A 22480-nucleotide genomic window follows, 5' to 3' on the forward strand; every position below is an offset into this window, starting at 1 on the left:
GTGTTGCTCCAACCTGTCACCACTGTGGTGAGCTCACCCCACTCTTGCCTCTGCTGGGGAACGTGCCCTCTAGAGAGAGGCAACCAGGGATTTCTGACTGGAAATCTTACACTGAGAAAACGACAAACTGAAAAGGATCCCAGCAAAGGGGCAATTATGACCATTTCTTTTCCTACACTTAGACATTTTTGAGGAAGTTTGGAAATATATCTACGTTTCAGCACTTTCAAACCAGTTCTAAACTTTCCTGTTTGAAACAACTTTCGGCTTGGAAATACGCACCACTCAAACTTGGTCAAAAATCTGTTGGTTTTTCTAGCAGCTCCCCGGACTTGCTGTTCTTAACTTTTTTGTTCAACTTTTGTTAACTCAGGCCGAGGGAAAACCGACAATCGCCAAACTGCTCCGGGTCCTGGAGCCTCCCCGGAGACGGACGAGGAAGAAAGGGTGAGTTGGTAAGAGGTGTCGCCTCCACGCAGAGCGATGGGATCTCGGCCTGCGGCCAGGCGAGGCGGGCCAGGCCTTGGGAAGCCGCAGCCAAGGCGGGAGCCAGAGGTGGGGCCGGGGCCGGGGCCGGGGCCGGGGCCCGGGCCGCCGCGGCTGGGCCCCACCGACGGCCCCTCTCCTCAGGGGCGGGCTGGGGGCGGGACGGGGCGGTGCGCGCCCAGCCCCGCTGCTGCGCGGCCGCTGCTGCGTGGGGAGGGCGCGGCGGAGCGGCGGGCGCCGAGCTTTAAATGAACATTACTATCGCTCGGGGAGGGCAGCGCCGGTGGCTCGGGCCGATTGGCAGCGGCGGCAACGGCAGCTCTTCTTCCTCCTCCTCGGCCAGGGCGGCAGGTAGGGAGTGCGCGTTTGAGCGCGAACTTCAGTCCTTCCCCGTGCCCGGTCCGCGGCCGCCGCGGCACCCTGAGGCGAGGCGAGGCGAGGCGAGGCGAGGCGAGGCGAGGCGAGGCGCGGCGCGGCGCGGCGCGCGGCGCTCTCCTGCCCCGCGGGGGGACACCGCGGTGCCCCGCGCCCTTCCCCGGGCGGGCGGGCTGCTGCCGGCGTCGCGGGGCGCAGCGGGGGAGGCAGCTGCGGGGACACGGCCTCCCTCGGGGGAAGGAGGCTGAGGCGGCGCCAGCGGTGTCTCCTCGGAGGGCGGCGGAGCGCTGTGGGGAGAGGGGAGACGGCCCCGCGGAGGAGTTGGGGGCGGCTGCGGGAGCCGCTGAGGTAAATCGCCCGGGAAACGGCCGCGGGCGGTCGCCTGTTGCCGTCGCGCTGGTGGCGGCTCGGGGTGCCGAGGAGGTTCGCGATGGCCCTTCGTTTCTTTCGAATGCACGGGCAGTCGCTGCTGAGATCCGTTAAGCCTTCATCTGCCCGTGTGTGCGCTTGTAAAGGCACAGATACCTCTATAAATGAAGAAGGGAGAGCAGGGGTCTGCGTGACCTGCTGGGCATTCCTCGGCTCTCTCGGGGAACACGGAGCTCTCGTTTCAATGGAAATCTTCAACAGCCTCATCCTAATAAAAGTTATTTCCAGAAAGTGGAGTGTTTTATTTTCTTTCGTTTAAATTAAATGTGTTCCAATGCTCTGTTAGTCTGTAGCAGAGCATGGATTTGAAAACATGAAGTGTCAGTCTAGTGCTCTGTCTTGATAATGGATTTAAAGACTTAGTTATTTTTTCAGTTCACGTATTATCTTTGCTCAGTTGCTTTAGAACTCGTTTAAACTGTATTTTCAACAGAGATGAGTGAACTTTAATGAAAATCAGGTCAGGCATAGATTCCGGGCATCAAACCCTTTGCAGGTCCCAGAAATAGCCACAGAAGTAGTGTGACCAATTCTTTTTTCATGCACAAAGCTTTTTATTTTTGTTGGAATTTCTGACAGATACTGGCGCTCATCAACTGGATATTTTCAGCTTAGTTTATTGAAATAAACATGCTTTCCTAGCTTGCATTCTTATGCAATTATATTAGTCTCCCTTGTCTATATGAGGTTTGAGTTTCTGATAGATATTGTAGTTCTTAAAATAATAAAGTCTGTTCAGCACAAGCTTTTTCTTTTTGTATTTTTAGGGTTTAGATCTATGAGAAGGTGAAAAGGAAGATGACCATGAGAGAATGTGCATATTAGCTGTTCTGGGGTAAAAAAATGCATTTGGATATTAATAAAAAAGGTTCAGAGAGAATGTTTTATTTCTAATAGTCTGTACTTGAAACAACAGGGTTCTTAAGTTATTGTATGTCTTGCAAAGTCTTGAAACAAGAATTGACAAATATTTCTCTTGCAGTAAATGGGTCAGATGACAACATCTTCCACTGGATGTCTTACTTCTGTATTGGACAGCTTTGGTTGCTAAGTAGCTATGAATTTCTAATCCCAAAGTAAATGATGTCATAATGACATCATCACATCCTTTCACTTGATTGATTCTCATAAGAGAACAGTAATGAGATTTGATATACATGTCCCATCTCTTCAATATTCTTCCTCTGCTTCAGGGGATTTCCTGACCTGCCTGGCAAATTCCAGTGAATCACACTGAGCTCTAGTAAAAAGACATTGCTTTTGGAGACGAGGTGGAACATTAAAGTGACAGTGGCTGATCCTGGTCTCCTCAAAATCTGAGGAACTTGGCAGCTTATGTTTTAAATGTGGAGATCTAGATATGAAGGGCAATGATTTAAAACTTGGAGTTATTAAATTTGCGTGCAGGTGCGGAAGTGACTTGAATTTCAAAGAGCCTCAGCTTGAGCTGTTCAAATTGACTTTAATTGGGTATGTGGAATTTCACCACTGTTGAGGATCAAGTCACTTAACATGTGTGAATCTAAATACTTTAGGTGGGGCAGGGGCAACAGAGCGATCTTCCTTCAGTTGCCAAAATAAATTTCAGTCCTAATGGTAAACGGATGAAATCTGTCAGAAATTGCCGTGTTAATACTGTGTTAAGAATTGACAGCTCAGTATTTTTTTTTTCTAGCTAGGTAGCGTGATTTAACCATTGATAAGTTTGAAGCATTTTAATATCAACACTGGCATCGTAGGGAACTCCTTGTAAGAGAGTTCTGAATCTTTAGAGTTTATAGAATATGTAAGAAAGAGATGGTTTTTTGCTTCTTCTGAGGTTAAAGGTACAAATGATGTCATTCGGTGATGATCAGCATGGACTGCTAGTTTTTACAGTTTATTTTCATCATGCGTGTGTTCATACGAGCATGGGTCTGCATAAATTTTAGGCAGTTGTTTTCATGATAAATAGTTGTTTTGTGATCATGAATTTTTTCATACCCAGTGAGTTTGAAATATTCTAGACAGGGCTGTGTGTATTTTATGTGCATAAATCTTACTATTTCATATGCGTGTGGAAAAGGGAGAAATGAAGCAATTTTCATGTCTGCTTTATTGAACATGTAGTTTCGTTCGGTAAAGTTAAAAGCTGAGTCTGTCTCTTATAACATTCAGAGGCTGCATAGACCAGTCTCACTTGATTCATGAATATCATGGGTTACTAAAATGTGTTTCAAAAGTAAACAATGGTTTGTTAGCATAGACGAGTTGGTGTTTAATGTATTTACTGAAGATACTGACTGCTGATGTGACACTTCTATTATTGCTAAAGTACTGCAGCATTGTTGGCACTATTAAGTATAACAGAGTCGTAATTGAACATGAGGACTGGGAACAAGCAAAGTAGGAAGGTGGTGGGGGAAGAGGTTTTTGACTGTGTATTTGAATCTGTTCACCACGTAAGTGCAATCCAAGCTACAGATGCAAAAAGGAAATTTCTAAATAATCTGTAGGAATTCTGCACTCATCAATCCTATATGCGGTGACAAATTTCCACAAGCTTTAGATGCTTTCTGGGATGACTCAACTATGAACAAGTGATTTGGAAAAAAAATATTATCTCTGAAGAGAATCCTTGGTGACAATTTCTTTTCAAGTTATCTTAGGATTTTCTGCTTACCATGATTTCTTCTAACTCGTGCTTGCCTTGAATGTTGGAAACGAAAAATGAATTTGGACTTGGGGACATATCTGTGCCTTTCAACTGCATGTTAGATGGTCATCTGTGACACTTGCATGGTTGTGCTTTTAATATGGTGACACATTTGGTTACATAAAAGCAGAAAGCAGTGCATCTCAAAGCCTTTCTGAACGCTTGTAACGGAAGGTTGGTGCTGCAGTCCTGACCTCTTTGAACAGGCAATGACAGCCCAAACGTGGCCAAATAGAGAAAGACAGCGAACACTTTCACAGTCGTGACAGATCTCACTTAAAAGACAAGGTCAGTTGTTGCAGTGGCTCAGTAAAACAACAGACAAGGCAAGTCTTTTGTTGTATGAATAGCAATAAGAAATGCAATCTTTAGACTTGTGTTACCTACTGCAAGACTAAGCTGTGTTCAGATCATGGGTGAATTATCTGGTATCTGGCTTAAAAAAACCCAATTAATATTCTTCAGAACTTCTAGCGACTGAGATATCTTGTTCCCCTGCTTCTAGAAGCATGTCGTTTGACCATCAGTGTGAGGATAGCCAGTATTTCAGCTCCAACTTCTGCTTTTGTCATAAGCTCTGTGTGAGAATAGAATGAAATACCAAGTGGATTATTGGATTTACTTTTTTTTTTATAATTTAGATTTTTAAAGAGAAAATAATATCTATAAAATCTGAGACTTTCTCAGGCCACTTGTGTGAGCCTTTTATAAGGGCAACACTGGCAGTTGGATATTTGAAACGTGTTTTGTTCAGTCAGATTGGAAGGTAATCTAATAAGCAAATTCATCTCACCTGGATCTCCTTTACCGATGAAAAATAATCTGCCAGCTGCATAAGGAGTGCTATTTACAGAATGGAGACAGGATTTGGTCCCTCATATACTAGGAAGTAAAATAATTAAAAAATATATTTTTGTGTATGTACTCTACCTTCCTTTCTGTTACGAAGGAATTTGAAGACGGAAAGTCACAGTGTAACATGAACAACAAATTGATACTTCCCAAGAAACCCTTTCTTTGTTTGTTTGTTTTTATTTTTGCACAAATGTATTTTGCAATAATTTTGATTGTTCAAGATCTGGCCAACGTGCAAGCTTGTGAACACAGAAGACACTGACCACGTCCACAATAGAGCTGATGTAATCTGCAAACCAAGGACTAAACGCTGCTGTCAGTTGCACTAGTGTAGTTGGAACAACATTAGCATGAGAGGTCATCCTTTGGCTTTACCCCAAGGAAACAGACCCAAACCATTTACATTTACGTTCTGGTATTTCCATGTTGCTACTCTGATCAGACTTAAATGTGCAGAAATTGCCAGTCTTTTAACAATCATTCTGCTTTGTATAGGGTTAATGACAGTTCTTTGTTACAAAAGAGCCCTGTGGGTTACAGGGAACCCACGAGGGATAACAGGTACAAGTCCTTTGACTTCAGCTGTAATTGATGCAGTGCTTTGAGTAGTCACTTTGAGGTCTCAGAAGTCCTGTGTTTGTCTTACTCTGTAGGAATTCCGATGTGCCACTCTTGTCTGTTTAAAAAACAAAACCAAACCAAAAAACCAAACAAAAAACCCCAAAAAGACCAAAAATAAACACAAACCCCCACAACAACAACGACAACAAAAAAAACCCTAAAAGAAATAAAATCAAATCCAGATGTGGGCCTTACACGCTGGTAGCTAACATTATCCATTAGATATGAAAATGCTTTCTATTTAAGGCTTAAATTAAGCATATTTAGGTATCACTTGTTCCAAAATCACTTTTCCACTCAAAATCATTTCTGAAAGAATTCATCATCCAAAAATAGAAGTTATTTCAGAATTATTAATAGAGTCATTGTTAAGCTGGAAGATTTTTATTTTATTCCAGTTTTGGTCTCTATATTTTAAAAGATGTGATGTGTTGTTACCAAACTTAATGCTGATATTTAGTCTGAAGTGTTGTATTAGAATGATCTTTGTGTAAATTGAATATTTTCTGTGTAAAATAACAACTATTTTAATGTTTAATTAGGATTATGTTATAATGAAAAACATACAGTGAAAAATCAGCACTTTTGATACCAATTGTATTCATATGCTTATCAAGCAATGCCTACACAGTTGAGGTTCATTCTGTAACTTTACAAAATTGTGTAACAAGACTAAAATCTAGGGCAGAAGAAAGGAAGGGAAAAGTCATGTCAGTGGTGAATAAATACATTACAAAAATTTCATTTGAAAAATATGTTTTCAGTTAACCAATCACTGTATTCCTTCCAATACAAACTAAAAAGTCATAGGTAAATTGTCCAAGTCTGATCTTGAATTTTGCTTGTGCAAGAAATTCTGATTTATTTTTTTTTTTCCTCCCTCTGAAGTAAAATAGATTAAAACTAAGCTCAAGATGCAACCTGTTTTCTCTGAGAAGTTTGCTCAGCATTTTCATCACTTCTGAGTAGTGGGTGTTGGAGGGGAGGGGGAGAGTTTGCACAGTTAGTGCAATCACCTTTCTTCTGAAATGTGACTTAAAATATGCCCTTGAAGGTAAATGGCACATACCATCAACTCTTCACCAGTCTGAACCCTAGAATTAGTTAATTTGGGTATTCTGTGATATCGCTCAGGGGAATGGGTTTGCTTGTTGTTGTTTTTTGGTTTTTTTTTTCCTGGCTGAAATGTAGTGGAGACTCAGTCTGACAACAGATACAGTGCTCAAAGAGAAAATATTTTTCTCCGTCAAGGTGATATTGCTATCTAACATATCTCTTAATTTCAGGCTACGACAACTGTTTCCCCACTGTATGACTGTTTTCTCAGTGAAGCTGAGATGAAATGAGGCAGCTGTTTTGAAAACAAGTATCACAGGAATAAAACATAGCCTCCAGTTGTGGATACAAGGGGGGCACTGTTTAGTATTCTTCTCCTCCTCAATTGTTTTTAAAGGCTAATGAAAGCCTAAGGAGACACTCAGACAGTCACACTAGCACAAATCCCTATTATTGCTCTGATGATGAGCCTTGATGCTGGAAATTTTGCATGCTGCATCTTTGTTGCCTTCTCTAAATGCTACAAATAGCAGGAAGGGATAGATAAAATGACACAGATGCTTTAATTATGATTTGATTACAGAGCAACCAGAGGAGTCTATTCTGAGGAATATGCAATTAGAGAAAATTCTGAGCACTATCTAACCTTCCGAAATTAAAATTAACTGGGATTATTTGAACCGGGTTCTAATATTTCTGAAAGGATATCATTCCTCAAGGATCTTGCTGCTCTTGTGTGATAGATCCTCTCTAGCTTAGCAGATGGGTTTCAGGGTAACACAATGTCATCTTCCTCAGCTGCATCTACTGGTTTGCTTCACCTAGCAGTCCCATCTCAGTATCCCTTGCTGGTCATGTACAGGAGGGTGACACAGAACCTGCATTTTAACTGGAATTAAGCAGCTATCCCTTGGTTGAAGCACAAAAAAAGGAAGAGCAATTTAAGCATTCCTGGATCATCTCTCCATATCTTCTCTGTGAAAACTGAGTTTTTCAATCTCATGAGTGAGAAAATTAGAGTTGTGCAAACTTGTTATGCAGGTTCCAAAGGGAAGGCGTAGATGGAAAATTCCATGCCTTTTCCTCTTGCAAAGTATATAATAGCAGAAAGCTATATGATTAAATATGTTAAGCTTCTTTGTGAGCTTAAGTGGTACAGATGACTTGAATTCAATTCCATTGATTTCAGTAGCTGTCAAACATGAGCAAATTTCAAAATCTGTCCCAGAGTTGAAGAGCAGCATGTCTTCAGCCTCAAATGTAAAGACGCGTAAATCTTATGGGAGTTACGTTCTCAGATAGTAATCATGCTTTCTTCACTTTCTTGCAATGAGTTCACCTATTTGGACAGGCAGCATCAGCCTGGAGACTGATGTCAGGCACAGAGTTGATAAAACACTGGCTTGCACCTGCTAGCTGCAGGAACAGCGAGGTGAGGGCACAAGCAGGTCAGGAGGCTTTCAGGTTGCAAACAGCACCATGTACACATAATGATGAGAGTAGCCGTGTACAAGTAATGTTTTACTTACTTTTCCTCAATGCTTAGCATATTCATTTACCAATAGCAGAAGGTTGGTGTTTCCCCCCCCCCCCCCCCTTATTTTCCATAGAACCTAATATTTAAATATTTATCTCTTATGCTTGAAAATCATACTTCAAGTGTGATGTCAGTTACTCTCCTTGAACGACTGCTCTCTGGCCCAACAGAACAGGACCTGCCAGGGGCCCTCCTGGGCTCTAGTCTGGGATGCGGTGTTTGCTTTGGAGCTGGAGTGCGGCAGCAGTGGAAGGGAGAAAGACTCTTACCTGAGCGAGCTTGGGGAGACCTGCTGTTCCAGCTGTTCATAGAGGCCATGTGAAACTGCGCTTTGTTGATCTTGATGCCTGGATACTCTGTGAATGGGTGGGGGTTTGTGAGAGTGGCACCAGCTGGTTTCATTCATCTCCCTGATGGGTCTGTTCTGACGAGTGACCTTGCTTTTGACCTTGCTTACCTTCAACAGCAACGGATACACCTGACCTGACACTGAATGTGGCCAGTGTAGCTTAGGATAGATGGTGTTCAAGACACTTAAAGAATTACTGTTCTTTCTGAACAGGTGCTGAGCACAATTAAGCTTAAGTGTAGCTAAATATCAGCAGGATTCAGCAGCCTGTCAGTCGCTTTTGTCAATTGTAAGAGCATTTTCTAGTGTAGTGCCTTCTTTATTTATTTCAACGTTTCTTTTTAAGAGCCTTTAAACCCTCCAACTTCAAAGTATTTCTGTTCCTACTGACCCATGTGTATTTCACAGGGATAAAACCTCTAGCTAGCAACTTAGGGATGATTTGTCAAGGGTCGCTTTAATAAATTAGGTTATTTATTTTCTGCCTGAAATTCCCTGGTTGGTGAGTAAGAGAAACTTTGTATTAAGCTGTGCAAAGCATAATGAGGTTGCTGTAATGCTTTGATGTGGAAATGCTTAAATGCCAAAAAAAACCCCATGGTGTTATTGATAGAGGAAGCTTACTTAAAGTATCTAGGGACAATTTTTATGAACCAAATATAGATTATGCTATAAAGATTATAGATGTTGATAACAGTCTCGTAAAACTTTAATATCGGACATCATGAAAAGGTCAAAACCAAATTATTTTCTTGAACTGTTCTGTAGATAGTTACAAACTCAGTCCTTTTTAAAATAAAGATATGTTTGATATCAGTTATAGAGAAATTAATATTGCAGTAGGTGTACAGTAAGATTTTTGTTTCCTCATACCTATTACAAAGCCATTCTTCATCAACAGACTTACTGAGCTGACTGTTAATTTTTCTGGAATTAAAAGGCTGTAGTGAATTTGCACTATGTTCGTCTCGCTTAATGAAGGCAATTATATAAGAGCTGCTTCCCCTTAGCTGATTGAATTGTATTTCCCATGCCACTTCTTGGTTTCTATGTTGCTTATAGATTAGCAAAATGGAGTTTGCTGTATATTCTTATTTTCTTCTTGTATCTATTCTTGAGGCTTATTAGCACAAAGTAGCTCTGAGCCATGGCTTGGACACCAGAGATTCTGAAAGCCTCAAATAGCCGTAATAATGGAGTTGGATGAAGGATGCTGGTTGCCATGGGAACAGTGCATGTGCCACACAAGATAATGTAACTGCTGTAGTGCAGAGATCTGTGCTGCATATTGATTGCAAGATTTCTTGAATTCCTCATAAATTTTGTGCTTTGTGCTGTGTGTTCCACCTAGCAAGTGAAAGAAGCTTGTCAGCTGGACTAAATCCAGAGAGATTTTGCTAATTTGAAAAAAGTTGACTTTCGTATGTGAGGGGAGAAGAATGGGTCAGGACTACTTGAGAGTGCTGTTAGTTTCACAGCCTTTCCTCGTTGAGTTGACAGTGTCCGAGCTGTTGTGTTAAATCTGAGTTAATGAAGTATTGGAACTGAGGCACTACGGGTGAGTGCCCCGAGTTAAAAGTGACAATAGAAGGCCTTGGGAAACTGAACCTTCACCTATATAATGTTTCATATGGTGGCTTGTCACTTGGATACCTGCACAGTGTCACAGTTCCCCAGTGTACCTCTTCATTGCTCTTGTTGGTATGCTGCTGAAAAGTTCATTTTTGTTCCAGCTTGTTGAGGACGAATCTAATTAGTGGCATAGCTGTGCAAAATGTTGTGATTAAGAAATATCACACTCACTGACAGCGAAGAGGATGAGTGCAGTATTGGTCATTTCACCAAGCTGGGGGAAGGTAAAACATGCAGGTTTTAATTTGGAGGAATTCTGTGTGAGCGAGGTTGGAGCTTCTTTTTTCTTTAAATGTATGAAATCACACCTTTCGGAGTGGCAGTGTGTACCAGGTTAGCATAGTACTAGTAGGCTGCTAAAATTGTCTGCAATCTTGCATAAAAATGAATGAAGCAGGACTGGGTTTACTATAATTCTGTAGCCTAAGTTTTCTGGGTTCTGAAATAACAACAAAGAAACTCTAGTAGTTGTCCCAATAGCCCAGATCCTCACCAGCAAAGGTTTATCAGTGGTTTACTTAGTGAAGTGCTGCTTCCCTGCAGGTAAGCCCTGGCACGTCATCTCAACAGAGGCTCATATTCTGCTTCAGGATCCTGCTTCCTTTACTCAGATGAGATCTCTAGGCCACGTTCATTCCTCAGTGAAAGGCAGTTGGGTCCACTATTGCTCAGGAGAATTGTGCAGATGAGATAATGCAAATTAAAACTGTCCTTCTAGTGTTACCCCCCTGGGAAGGGTGATGCCAGAAGCTCTTCCTTGCCTTTGGCAGGATTGCTGGCAATTGGCCACTTGACCTTTCTCTACCGGTAAAAGTCGTAACTTCCCCAGTGCTAATGTTACTGAATCAAACCTGCCATTCCCTTCCTCCCAAGTTGTATGTAGGGACACGTACCCTTTAAATTTTTTCTTAGATCTGCTTTCTCAAATTTTTCACTATGGGGGGCTTGTGTCAGAAGACAAATTTCTGGCAGCTGTTAAAAAAAAACCCAGCAATAGAAAAATACACTGTTGACACCTGAGATTTATTGGAAGGTCTCTGCTTTTTTGTTTTTCTCTTCTTTTAATCCCTGGCAAACCTCCTGTTAGAGAAGATACTGTGTAATTATTGATCTTACAAGGTTTTTGTAGATGATTTATATTGTTTCATACCTACCTCATGCTGTTTGAATTTCTGGGTATTGTGTGAATCTACCTTGAAAGTATCAGAACTTTAGGAACTGTGAGTTAGTAAGGTTTTTTGCATCTGCTCTAATAAGATACTTATCTTGAGGGAGAGATGGGTAACTTAAAATATAGGTGAGGTGTTATTTGTCAGGAATGTGTCTGAGAGGACATATTTAGAAATGCTAGGCTATTGTGCCCTCTGGGCATCATTTGCAAGGCTGTATGACTTTGTTCCTCAGTATGGGTCATCTCAGATATGGTGCTCAGATATCCACTCAGTTTATTCTTGACTACTATCTCTGTTTTTTCTTGACTACTATTCCTGGTTTTAGATCCTACCACCGCATCCTAGCAGAGTACCTAGTTTTATTGCCAATTCAAAAAACTAATTGTACAGGATTAGCTTCTGGGTTTTTTTTGTACAGCCAAGACAAACTGAGATATCATCTAAGATGCCTGTTTATAAACAAGACACCTGCTTTGTAATGTGTAGACAGTTACATTTTAGACCACTTAAACATAGTAAGAGACGACTGGCACTGCACTCTGATATGTTCAGTTAAAGCCATTAGTTTGTCATTTCTTTTGTAACTTTTAACATTTTCTGGGATTATGTAATAATTCATGGGTGAAATCCTTAGTCTTTTTTGAAACAAAATATATGTTGAATTTAGTAAGTGAACTAATTAGTGAACTTGGACATTAGACATCGCCTTAGATATTAGTAAGACTCCTGCCTGAGTGAACCCTGACTCTAGTGGTGTCAGGCATCACCCAGTTTGGCTAAGACCTTCCTAAACCCCAAGACCTGCAGCTGTTGTGTAAATAAAGACTTCTGCCAGGTGCCCAGGGATTAGCTGATTGGGGGGGGGGGGGGGTGTATACATATATATACACACTGTGTGTGTTTCTGTGTGTGTGTATATATATGTATGTGTATATACTCAACAGTTCTTATCTTTTCCTCCTGTCAGTTATGCTCCTGCTGTCATTTAATGGTGTTTAAGATGATTGCTTGGATTAGGAAGTGCTTCAGTTAGGATAAAAGTGAACAGACTGGAACTGAATGTCAGTTGTAACTTTTGTTTTGGCCTACGCTGTGCACCCAGCTGGAAATGGCTTGTCACCATAACAAGGTGGTAATACGGTTCTGAATGAACATGTAGCAGTGGCACAGTTATTGATTGTTACTTGTTTGTCCTTGGACTATCTGATACTGTCCTGGTACTATCAGGATTTTAAAGAAATACTCAGTTTTTAAGTATGGGCACGTGTATGAATGTCTAGAAATACATACAGCAGCCTGGCTCAAAGTGCCCATGAAGAATGCCGGTGAATATGGTTACTCTTTGTGGTGTTTTATGGTGTTGATGTCTATAAGTATTGCGTTGCCCCCAGGAATTTTCAATGTCAAAATGGTGCTGAATTTGATAAAGGCAGGGACTGAGTTTATAGTACAGTACCTTTTCAACTTACATTTTTTCTGAATAAAGTAGAGTTTGAGGGGCTGGATAACAAACACACGTGAAGGACAGGGAATCTGCTGCTGTCATTCTATGGAAAACCATCTAGGTTACTCTAATGCATCAACTTTTGTGTTATCCCTTAGGTGACTCTTCTTGGTTCAACTCCACTGAATCTGAAAGCTGTTGCTGATTGCTAAGGTCTTGTGTAGCACTCAGTGTACAACATTCTGTAAATCTACTTTGTTTATTGTACTAAAGCTATAGGAAACGAGTGATTATAAAGTAATGATTAACACCCTGTAGCTGAATAGATTTTCAGGAGTGCAGGTCTGATAAATGCAGCTGCCGCCCCCTCCCCTATCCTGCCAAAAACCCCCAAACCCACAAAAACTCTGGCATGTAAGACAGCTGCTGGATTGAACACGATAACGTTCCAATAATCAGCATGTGTAGACAAGAAGAGAAGAAGAATGAATATTTTTGAAGAAAACAGCAGGAAAGTGAGCCAAATGCTTACCTTGGAGAGGTCAGTGACTTGAATGGATCAACACTAATTTTTACTAGTTGTGAATCCCGCCCTGGCATCTAGGTCCTCTGAGGACTAGAGGAAGTGTTTTGCTGGTTTTTTGAATACAAGCAAATGGAGACTGTCTGTGTTTTTATCATTCAGAACTCCCTTTTCGAGTGCTCATAGCAGCCTTTTAAGCCTTCAAGAGGAAGTAACAATACCTGACAATGCATAGATACGTGTGGTAGAATTTCATCTTCGTGGCTGGCTGAAAAAGGAGATTGATGGTTCTGCTTCACAGTAACACTCGGAGGACTGTGAGGAAGATTGTTTTCCCACATTTGCATTCAGCTACTCCAAGTATATCAATTTCCACTGAGCATAAGGATGATTTTGATTTTACACAACAAGAGTTTCCAAGGAGGTGCTAGATTTACAAAAGTGATTGCCAAGGGACTTGACAGATTTACAGACTGATGACATACTACTAGTGTAGTCCCAATGGAAATTGGGCTTGATATAAATAATAAAGAATTGGAGGGGCTCAAGAACAATGTTCAAAAGCAATTTAGAGAGGCCATGGAAAATTTTGATTTGTCTCAGTATAATTCCTGCCACGAAAGGGAGTTGAACTGTGACTGCTGGAATTTATTTATTATAGCTATATACTTTTTTTATATTGAAAATTGAGCTTCAGCATTATATTCCACTTCTGTCTGTCTTTATGCAGATTACATAAAAATAAATGGATAGTTTATAAAGATAAAATCTTTGGGGTGGGAAAGATTTAAATGAAAATTATCAAAGAATCGTTTTTATTTTAAAAGAGTATGTATATTTTAGCCAAAGCGGTTTAGTAATGGACAAATATGGGCTTGGGAAATGCTTAGATAGACCTTTGAAAAACTTCACGAATTTCCTAGATAATTTTTTAAAGTCTATTTTAAAAAAAACACACACTATTATTTGCAGATCACATCTGTGCCAGCACTGACAGTATTATAAAGGCAACCCTATTTAGTTTGTTCTTTTGTTCTTTATATAAGGACTTACTGCCTTGTCTTCTAAGTAACACAAAAGCTATTTTATTTCTGAGGAACAAATGCTTTCTGAGTGAATCCTGTAAGATATTGGTTTTCTTTCATGAGGCCACTATATTTTCCTTTTGCTGCTATTTTTGAAGTTGTAGAAAATTGCAACAGAATTGCGTTGCAAGGGCAGAGCTGCTTACATCATGATTTGCTTCAACTGGTTAAAGAAAAGAACTGCTGAGAGGTGCCTAAGATATGGCAGCTAAATATGTGAATGTCCATGTACCTGCTAGTTAAAAGCCATGTGTATTGTGGCTACAGATGAATTCCTTTCATTTATAGACGTACTGATGTTAGAGGTGAGATGGGGGGCAAGGGAATAATCTTCCTTCTTTAAAGGTTATATAAATGTTGTCTTGAAATGCATTGTATTCAGGCTCCTTCAAAAGCTATTGCAGCTTATTTTTTGCCATGACATATTGTGGGGATTAATCATATTCTTGTATTTACAGTAAAGATTAGCTGCTTCCTCGCTCCATGCAGACAGTCTAAAAATCACATTGATGATGGCTAACACTGATAAACATATAGTAAAGCAAACAAAAAAAAGCATGCAGATTTATGGGCAGATTTCTTCCTAGGAAGTGACAAAGGTGTGCAGATTGAGGACAGCTAAACTGTTAGTAAATGTGTTCTTATCGTTGAAGCACAGAATGAGGCAAAATAGCTGTAATTGCTCAAAGATATAGCAGTTGTACTTCCTTGTGGACAGAAAGACATGTAAGTAATTAACACTACAAAGGAATGGCCACAATGAAAAGAGTCTAGCATTATCCTCTGGTGTCCTCGTTGGAAAGCAGATGAAAACTATCAAGGCCCAACTCCCTGCCTGCCTTGCTACACATAAGAGACTTTTGGCAACAGTGGAAGAAGCAGTGCTGAAACGATTGCTACTTGGTGCTGGAAGAGTGGTTGCTCCTACTTGGACCCTTTGGGATTAAAGAATGGCCACGGAATGTAATTGTGGGCATTTTTTGTCCTTCATGCACCATTTTATTCCACTTGGTCTGCTAATTTTTGGCTGAATGGTAATAAGCAGGTCTGCTCTAAGTAATTTAGCTTTCCCCAGCATGTATGGGATTTGGCACTGGCCTCATTGAAGAAGTTAGGTCTGAGAGAAGAGCTTGCAGCTGAAGAGCTTTGAATAGCAGCAGGTAACAACCTCAAATTGCAGTACCTCATACTTGTCACAGTTTCTTGCTTGCTTCTGGATTAGGAGCATAAGCAAGCAAAAAAAATCTGAGTTGAGGAATGTTGTAGCCATGTTAAAAAAAAAAAAAAACAAAAAAACAAACAAACAAAAAGCAAACAACAAAAACCCTAAGAATTGTTGTATAAGAACTAACATTGGGTCAGAATGAGGCACACAAGTGATTATTACATGTAGCATCTGGCCTGTGTGTCAGCCTGTCTTGTGTCTGAAAGCAAAATGTATGGCTGTCTCCAGATAGTTTTATTCATCAATGCTGTGTTCATGCATTTCAACAGAAAATGGCTGGTGTAAGAAGATTTACATGGCTACCATATGTTCTGCTCTACTTGTATTATCAATGATTATGCCAAGTTGGTTTCTATGTGAAACACATTGTGAACCTATCTGTAGATTTGCTACATTCACTTGTCTTTTCTACTGGGCTGGGCTAGTTAAGATCACACTGCTTTGGGTTTTTTGGTTTGTTTGTTTGTTTGCTTAAAGGCATTTGCTGTGTTTGTGTGTGAAGTAATTGTGTAGTTGTTTATCTTCTGTGAGTGTTTGTTACAAGACTTATTCTGTAGTCCTAGCTATGAATGTTAGTTGTACAACAGTTTTTCTCCATGATGTTCCTGCCTTCAAGATGGAGGATTTATGCAGAGCTGCTAGACATGAGTGTTGCTTTTCCAGCAGGAAGCCCTTGTAGTGGAAATCAGGGAGCTGGAAGAGAGGCTAGAAGTGTAAATGAGAAAGCCAGGGGATCTTTGCAGAAAGCTATAAATCCACTAACCTTGATGCACTTACAGTAGCGGACAACCCAGTGCTCTGTGTTTAGACACAGTTATGGGAAGCATTAAAACGACCGGATGACAGCTGGGCCGCCGTGATGTTTTGTGGGGGAGGGTCCTTATTTTCATCAGGAAAGCTGAATTGGTTATTGTTCTGTCTGGAGGATAGGTATCACAAAAGAATGCTGCTTCCACTTTTTTTTTTTTTTTTATAGAGTTAATTCAGTTCCAGCTACCTAATGTCACTGTTGCTTCCACAAAATATTTCCACTTCTAGAACAGCAAACTAAAATAATCTGCATTCAGTTTAGAGCAAGGCTGTATATTTTGTTTGAATAATGATGACATCTTCCTTAAAATCAGAGGTGAAATTCCATCACTGGTTGAATATGCAGAGGAATCTGAAATGCATAATATACCACTAAATGAGTTGTGTTTGAGGACGTCTAAACTGTCTTGCAAATAAATGTCTCTGACATCATGTTTTATTTCCAGGGAACTTTATTTAGCAGGAGCATGAGTTATCTCTGCCATGTAGCAGTCAAGATTCACAGTTTTTGTGAAAGATCTACTACTACAGGAATAAAGACTTCCTTTGTTTACAGGAGGGGGGGAAGCACCCTTCAGGCTGTTGTTTATAGCTGCTGACATGTGATAGAACACGAACGTGCCTTTGCTTGTGGAATCTCAGATTGGCATCTTTACAGGGAGGGGGAATCTTCAAGGGTAGCTGAAAGTTGACACTTTGTCATCTTGCAGTGATAAGCCCTAAAAAGAGCTGTTGTATGCACTGGAGTATGTTATGCATAATAAAAATTGAATACTGGAAGAGTTAGAAATGGTAGTTTGTATTCAGTTGCTGAATTATGCAAGGTATGGAGTGCTGTCTTGTGTGGAACATTCTCAGTTAATGGGAATTTCTTTGCTAATAAAAGGCTTCAAGATTTGGTCCAATGGATCTTAAAAATGTTAGTGCTATTTGTGGATATGATTGGCAGATGTAATCCCTTTCCTGCTCTCATCTACATCTTTACTTTCCTAGTCTGTGCCAGCCATTAGACCAAAACATCATTAAATCTAGTGTTTCAGAACCAAAGTAGACATTAATCATTCAGGGTACTTTTTTCTTTTTCTTAGAAGTCTAAGAAAGATAGACACCTTAATCCCACTGAAATGCACACATATGTATTTTTGGCTCCTATGAAAAATTAAGCCACAATATTTAATATAATCCATTAATTAATATTATCTTTTATCAACACTCTCTTAATGACATATAAATCTTTGACATTCCCTTTGCAAATATTGTGAATGAATTGGAAATTTCATATATTGTTTAAAAAATAATGTGACCATAGTTGTTTTTTTTTTTTCTTAGATATTAGTTGTAAGAAATAGACAAATTTTACTCTTTTCTGTCTTTTTAATTGTACTACTTGGTACCTACAAATGCTTCCATAGCATAAGAGAAACCAACTTTCCTCAGTTTCCCCTTATCTTTCATTGAGGTAAGTGATGACTTGCTGATAGCTGTTGCACAAGCTTTCTTTTTCTGAACAAACCTGAAAAAATAGGCTATAAAAATGTACAAAGGAGCATTGGCCCTTCTAAAGTGTGGCAAGCAAGTAAAAATTTTGCCGCCTTAAACAATGTACCAGCCTTGCCCTGAACGTAGTTATCCCATAAGGTTATTATGAGAGTTTGATACACATGCTGGTGTGTCCCTTTTAACAGGTAGCCATGTAAAAGGTCATATGGTTTGAAGATAGCAGTGATAGAAGTCTAAAACTGGGTAGCCTATCCTCTACTGGTTGGAGGCACTTCAGTGAACATTTACATAGGTAGGAAATGATATTTGAAGTTTATTTGCTCTAGTTAAAAAAAAAAAAAAAAAAAGGGCAGCAGAACTTATTCTGCCTTCCTTGATGGAAAGTTTTATCCACAGCAGCTGTCTTAACATAAACAATTAAGCAAGAGAAGCTGCAATACTTGGGCCTGACACTTCTTCCTTCTCCTAGGATCTCGGAGCAGTGCGCCACCTTTAGAGATGTGGTGGGCATCGTGAAATCTCATTATACACAGTCATAAAAAATCTAGATTGGGAAGAACCTCTGGAGGTCATCGGGTCCATGCATGTGCACTGTGTGAGCTGATTTTTTTTTTTTTTATTTGACTAAATTGAACAGCTTGTAGAAAAATTTGAACAAATCAAGAAATTATATACGTCACCCAGGTTGCTTACTTTCTCTGCTTCTTCCAAGTTGATCGTTGAAAGCAAATTTTTATAGCTGTATGGAGATGAATATTCCTGTCCTTACTGCAATAACTTTATAGCGTGGCATGCTGTTTGTTTGTTTAGGCTTGTTAAAATTTGCTCTATTTAGCCTAGTGCCCTTTACCTTCAAAGTAACATGAGCTCCCCATGGAAGTTGAGGATATTCATTGCTTAACAGAACCAAACCCTTCATTTGCACAATCTCTGCAGTCTGGCAGTGTACTTGGAGTAAGACCATTATGACTGCTTTAGATTGGCTTAGAGCTAAATCAGAGGAGAGAACACTTCACTCTGTGCTATGCAGATAAGAACTAATATTTGTCTGTGAAGAAATCTGACTTGTTTTGCCACTTGTTATTTTATTATACTCAGAGGGGTATACAGTTAACTTCTGTGCATTATTCTTTAGGAGTCCTCATTTCCTGGTTAATACCTGGCAGATACAGCTTCAGAGGAGCCAGGTTATGTGGCTCATATTCAGTATTGTGCAACAGAGAGAGTTTTTTGTTTGGGTTTTTTTTTTTTTTTTCCTTCTCATGTGGAGAGAAGATGCAAGGTGGAAGTGTTGATCTTCTGGAGAGTAGGAACGCTCTACAGAGGGATCTGGACAGTCTGGATCGACGGGCTGAGGCCAATTGTATGAGGTTCAACAAGGCTCAGTGCCGGGTCCTGCACTTGGGTCACAACAACCCCATGCAATGCTACAGGCTTAGGGAAGAGTGTCTGGAGAGCTGCCTGGCAGAAAAGGAACTGGGGATGTTGGTCAACAGCCAGCTGAACATGAGCCAGCAGTGTGCCCAGGTGTCCAAGAAGGCCAATGGCATCCTGGCTTGTATCAGAAATAGTGTGGCCAGCAGGACTAGGGAAGTGATTCCCCCTGTACTTGGCACTGGCGAGACCGCACCTCAAATACTGTGTTCAGTTTTGGGCCCCTCACTAGAAGAAGGACATTGAGGTGCTGGAGCGTGTCCAGAGAAGGGCAATGAAGCTGGAAAAGGGTCTGGAGCACAGGTCTTATGAGGAGCAGCTGAGGGAACTGGGGTTGTTTTGTCTGGAGAAAAGAAAGCTCAGGGAAAACCTTATTGCTCTCTACGATGACCTGAAAGGAGATTGTAGTGAGGTGGGTGTTGGTCTCTTCTCCCAAGTAACGAGTGATAGGATGAGAGAAAACTGCCTCAAGTTGCGCCAGGGGAGGTTTAGATTGGATATTAGGAAAAATTTCTTCACTGAAAGTATTGTCAAGCATTGGAACAGGCTGCCCAGGGAAGTAGTTGATGCTCCATCCTTGGAGGTATTTAAAAGATAGGTAGATGTGGTGCTTAGGGACATGGTTTAGTGGTGGACTTGGCAGTGTTAGGTTAACAGTTGGACTCAATGATCTTAAGGGTCTTTTCCAACCTTAACGATTCTATGATTCTATGAATTGGTTGTTGTCTAATAGGCAGAAACAGAGGTGTTTTTTTGTTTTGTTTTGGTTGTTTTTTTTAATTTAGGTAAATGAATGCATTTTAGAAAGGAGGTGATTAGTAAAGAATAAAGAAATGTTTATGAATGTAAATCATAGCTTTATTATTTCAATGCAGGTTTTATGGTATTGGGTTCTGAGAAAAATAAAAGAACTTACTGTGTGTGTGTGTGTGTTGGTATGACAGGTGCAGCAATTGCTTTTGAAATTAGTCCAAGCAAGTAACATTAAGTCCTCATTTTACACCTCACTGAATGCTGTGCAAAGAGCAAAACTTCCCAGCAGCATAAGCAGATATAAATCCATTGATAGCTTTGGCGCTGAGCCTATTCACTTAAATCAGTGAAGTAGTATCTGCTCATGCCTCAGTAAACAAAACCTATTATATTATATAGGTCAGTATTTGTTTTGGGACAGTTCTCAGTCTTTTGAATGCTTTCCCTTCCAAGGTTAACTCTGTATTCCCAAAACGAGCTTGTATTTCCTCAGCCTCCTGTTTCTGAGGCTGGAAGAAGTGTGGGACCAATATTGTCTTAACTTCAGTTGAGACTTTTGAGGCCTGTATAACGGGAAAAACATTTTACTGCCAAACTTTCAGAGTTTCAGTTAAGCTCTTGGTGTGAGGGGAAGGGCTCACAAGATGGATGGATGAATGCGCTTGCAGGGGTGAAGTGTGAAGGTCAGTTTTACTTCCTTTAGAAATACTGCGACTCTGTAGGACCACAGTGTTCCCAGCTTGAAACCTAGAAACAAAGTGCTTGGGGAACCTTCCTAAAGCCTAACGCTACTATGGTGAAATGCAGACAGCTTTGCTTCTGTCTTGGTAGGTGAATGAGAGTCACTGGAAAATTGTCTGTGTAGTCACCTTTAGTTGGTAAACAGAAAAATAATTTAAAAACCCATGAATTTACAATACTGAGTTCTACAAACTCATTGTTCACTGGGTAGAGTGGTGGTTTGGTCACAAAGTTGTAACAGCCTCTTGTGAATGAAGAGCTGCCTTGGGATTCTCCATGGGAAGTAAGGAGATATTCTGCCTGCTGGCTACTTCTTCCTGTCCTTCTCGTGCCATTCAGATACCAGGGACAGTGGAGGGAGAGGGAGGGATTTTTCTGCTGTATTCCCTATGCCTGTAGCTGTTATTTAGGAGCTCTGCAATGAGGGATGTGTTGCTGGTCAGTGGTCTTGCATTACGCTCAGCATTTTTTTCAGAAATGTTGGTACTGAATATCATCTCTTGTTTTGTTTTATTTTAAAATTCATTGAAGTAAGATCATCTTTTGAATATTACTGTTAGCTTTCCTAGTCACAGAAACCAAAAAAGTTTAAGTGCTTACTAGGGTTTTCTCAATTGCTGTGAAGCCTTGAACCAGTCATTAAGATCTCTGCCTTTTTTTTTTTTTTTTAATTGAAGCATTTGTAGTGAGGCAAAAAAAGGACATTTAGCCCTCCCCAATAAATGGAACCATATCCTCCCTTGCAGGTTTCTCTTGAAACCATGCCTCTTTGCTTTCATGAATGCTTTTCTTCTGGTATTGCCACTGCACAGATAGAAATTTGAGAGAAGCAGCAGAGCTATTTTTGGCTTGCTTGCTCATGAACAACAGAATAGTTAAGAAATTTGTGCACAGACCCAAGTAAAACAAACGATACAGAACAGCCCTATCTAATATTACTTTCAGTTATACCACATAAGTAATATAGCTGTGAAGAGAAAAACTGTGGGGGAGGGTGAAGGACCATACTTACCTTTTTTTTTTTTTTTTTTTTTTTTTTTTAAATGGGGTCTTGCTCAAGTACACAGCTTTTTGATTGCTGCAGTCAGACAGGTAATAACAAAAAGGAAATAAGACTGAGGGGCATTATGACATCTCTAACCTATCTTAGGAGACACACAGCAGAGATGACCATCCAACTATCATCTCCTGACACTCAGTCTTACTGGCCAGAGCAACTTTGCCTTGTATATGGCCCTGATTGAGCTATGTTACAATTCTTGGGTGTTACCTTAATTTCAAGCAGTTGCTTAAATCTCACTAGTTTAAAGCAAATCTTATCCATTTTGGTATTAAAACAAACAAACAAAAAAATGAACTAAATATAAAGAAGCAAAAAATGTAATTCTCATCCAATATTGTTGAGTTACGAAAGTTATGAAAAAATACCACGTTTTGTCTGTGCCATCACTGCTGTGTATATTTAATAAAAAGTAATGCGCTACTACAGAAAGCTGTGTTCTCTTAGAGCTTGAGAAGGCAGCGATTATTTGCTTCACATTTGGAAGGTGACATTGCCAGCTAGATGGCCTAGAAAATTGTTTTCAAAAAGTAAGAAAAATTAGTTCAGGAGGGCTGTTGAACATCCGGCACTCTGCAACAAATTGCTGAGTACCTGGCAATATATGACACTATGGCAAGTGTTCAGCCTGGGGGGTGGTGAGAAGTGATGAGCTATTCAGAACACCTCTTCCCTTTCAGATATCAGGTGAGCTTGCA

General features: G+C 40.3%; 1 protein-coding gene across 3 annotated transcripts in view; it reads left to right on the forward strand.

Moving 5' to 3' along the window:
• The first annotated feature begins 661 nt into the window (after positions 1-661).
• SLC6A1 (solute carrier family 6 member 1) overlaps positions 662-22480 on the forward strand; it is a 65103-nt gene continuing 43284 nt past the window's right edge. For 2 of the 3 annotated variants that reach the window (XM_087743032.1, XM_087743031.1), the window contains exon 1: positions 662-837. The gene's annotated coding sequence lies outside the window, so the exon portion shown is untranslated. Of the gene's footprint in view, positions 838-1190; positions 1210-22480 lie in introns of those variants that run through there. The other variant, XM_087743033.1, reaches the window with a different exon arrangement.

Source organism: Nipponia nippon, unplaced genomic scaffold, assembly GCF_047370975.1.
Source record: "Nipponia nippon isolate SJK-2023a ecotype South Korea unplaced genomic scaffold, ASM4737097v1 scaffold_9, whole genome shotgun sequence".
In the NCBI taxonomy this organism is placed as follows: Eukaryota; Metazoa; Chordata; class Aves; order Pelecaniformes; family Threskiornithidae; genus Nipponia; species Nipponia nippon.